Genomic DNA, 3,397 nt, shown 5'->3' on the forward strand with positions numbered 1-3,397 from the left:
GTGAGCTTGCTTACCTCCGCCTGATAAGCTCAGTTAAAATTCCGTCAAAGTGAAAATTTGACCAAGCTTTTTAGGTAAAATTCAAATGACAAGATTAAGGTCCTAAAGGTGTGCGAATATATTGGCTACAATATGGGCCAAGTAGAGTGACTTTATGTTAAACATAACCGAAATTATAACTCAAAGTGTGGTTTGCTTTTTAAAATGTCATTTATCTTGACATTTAGTTAGATCAGCTCTCAAGTAGAATATTACCAATATTTTTTGCTAACTTTCGTGACAGTAAGCCAAGCGATGTAGACGCTAGATTGTACACAAACAAACATACTTACAAGTTCGTCTCTATACATAACATCCTTGGCAGATGTAATAACGCTACATATTAAAGACGGTACATCATGAGTGATTAGGTAAACCCGTGACTTTTGACAAGAGTCACATATAGTGCATGTTAGGTTGCCCTTAATCTGCAAACATAATCATTCCTAGAGACGGGTGACGTAACGAGGCTGGAAGGGGGATAAAACTTGGGGAAAAACAGACTCGAACGATGATTAATGACATTATGTTTTCGAGCTGAGATAAAAATAAGGTTTTCGGATCAATCTCTTGGTGGAAGCCGCGTGAATGAGACACAGCTCATGATGTAAAAAACTGATAATTTCAGCGAATGTTACCTCCATGTCTGTCCGTCTGTATCACTCGTTTCGTTAAGATTCAAAAGTAAATAATTATAAAGATAACATCCCTCTCTTTCTCTCTCTTTCCTAAATCCGTTTTACTTTTCTAAATAAAACCTTAAAAAAAAGTTTTAATTTCTCTGCACGAAAAAAGAACGAAAAAAAAACAAAGTAGAGTAACAGCAAAGTCAGTCATTAATGAAGAAGAAAATAAATGAAAAAAAAAACGTAATCTACATTTTTATATCTATAAAGGACACTTTATAACTTGACTATTAAAAATATTAGAAATACATTGAATTAATTAAATGCAACAACTGCGTAAAGAATTCAAGGCGCTTATGAAGAATAGTTTATAACTGAAAGCATTACAATAAACACAATTATTTGCTTTTCAAGATGATTTCGTTTTTTTGTTTGTTTTTTGTTGTTGTTTTTTTTTTGTTGTTGTTGTTTTTGTTTTTTTGTTGTTTTTTTTTGTTTTTTGTTTTTTGTGGGGCTAACCTTACAGTTTGCTTTCTCTTCTAACTTTAATACTAGACATAACAAAGACATAGTCGTTATATTCACACAACAAAATCAGATCGACCATAATGTTCGCGTTAACTGGATTCCCGAATTTGAACGACGTTTAGTCTAATCACTACTAGATACGGGACCATTTCAGAATAGAAGGACGGCAACACATCCTTTAAAAGAGAAAAGATTGCAAAAATATTACCGAAGTATGCAGGTAACTGAAGACTGCGTGGTTACTTAGTATTGTAAAAAAAAACTTCCTTCTCGGGAGAGAAAGCCGGCTTAACCCGCTCATGGTGTGAGAGCCCCACCAGGACCATGACAAGACGTAGTTCACACCATAGAACTTCTTAAAAATAAGTTTGAAGTGGCAAGTCTCTAGCGCATATTAAAAGAGTTAACATCTCGACATTATAAAACTACTCTAAGAGAAGTATTCGAGAAAGTAAATAAATAATACCATTGTTTAGATAACATTGAAGGCGGGAACAATTGTCCGGTTTATCTAAATCATGCAAACATTCATACGTCATCTAAAAAAATCAGAACTTTTAGTTTCATTGTGTTTCATATCTGAAGTATATCCGTATGAAGTAATAGAAGACCAAGCCACTGGAGATTCAAATATATAAATCGACGGTCATATACAGGGAAAACGACAGTGGAAAGCCTGTCAAACTAGTTGTCGAGTACGTAACCTTGACTTGGTACGAAAAACAACACTACGGATATTAGCCTTTTGGATAGGAACAAACTGTCGTATCAGTTTACTACAGTTTTAGTCTATTCTGTCCTTGGTCAGTAAAGAAAAATCCTTATTGACTAATTAATTTTAATTTTTGTTCCACGCCGGAGTGTCTCGTTTGGAAAGAAAAGAGATCTCCTCGCATTAAAAACGGATCTTGTATCTAATCTAGCACTAGTGGGGGTGAGGGCAAATAAATAGAAACTCCGCCATTATGTTGACCTCTGGAAAACGCAAGTCTGTCGATTGTTTGTTCATGAAATGCTGCATGTGTGCAACATTGTTTACCGATTCATCACATTTTATCTTCATCTATGATTCGGGATGAGACCAACGCAGTTGAAAGTTTATTGATTCCTGGATGTAAATCTCATTTAGGGTGTTGTTTCTGTTGTATTTTTTTTGTTTGTTTGTTTGTTTTTACATCTCGTATGTCGTAACAATAATTGAAGTGTCCAAGGAAGTGTCCAAGGAAGTGTCCAGGGAAGCATTTCTCGATGGGGAGCTGCGGCTAATTTTGTGCGATACATATTTTCTATTATGATACCAGTTGGGTCGTCAGACAGACAGCTTTCGGATAACGAAAAACACATTTAATTACAAATTTTAGAAAGTTCTCCGGCCGAGTTTCACTAATCATGCATGACAAATTAAGGCACGGCAAATATACGACAGGCCACGAAAACCTGCTCTCCGTTTGATATAAAGGCACGTCATTCGAGCAAATTTGGATTCTTGGGTCAGAAACGACAAGAAGTTTAATTTAGACGGATTAGCGCGCTGTTTCTTTCTTTGTTTTTCTTTCTGCGAAAAATCTTTGTTAAAATAGACATTTTTTTTTCCAGACGGATCGGTCGTATGTTATAAGACGTTATTAATCAAATTGTGTTTATTGATTGCACACCGGCGATAATCAACATGTACAGTGAATGCACGTTTGATGATTGCACACACACACACAAACACACACATACACACACACAGACACACACACAAACACACACACACAAACACACACACAGACACACACAAACACACACACAAACACACAGAAACACACACACACACACACATACACAAACACACACACACAAACACACACACACACACACACACACACATCTGTGAAAAGTCTATGTGCTACATTGTGTCCCTATGTCCTATGTGCTATTATGTGTTCTACGTGTCTCCATGTGCTCTCATTTCGTCAGTCATGACCGGGTAATTTTTTTACAAGAAAATCATCACTTATTAAGGCCCAAAAGTCACTCGAGGATAAGAGTTAATAAATGTAAGGTGGTAGTGTAGTAATCGTTAATGGTTTAGACGGGGTAGAATTTAGGATTATTTAAGGGGACGGCTCATCACGAACTTGTTTACAATGTATTGTAGTCAGCCGGGAAGCAGGCTAGTGGAACAGTGTTCTACAGGCGGGCAGTTCAGAGAAAGAAGC

The sequence above is a fragment of the Euprymna scolopes genome, chromosome 22 (assembly GCF_053919585.1).
Source record: "Euprymna scolopes isolate OS-2025 chromosome 22, ASM5391958v1, whole genome shotgun sequence".
Lineage (NCBI taxonomy): Eukaryota > Metazoa > Mollusca > Cephalopoda > Sepiida > Sepiolidae > Euprymna > Euprymna scolopes.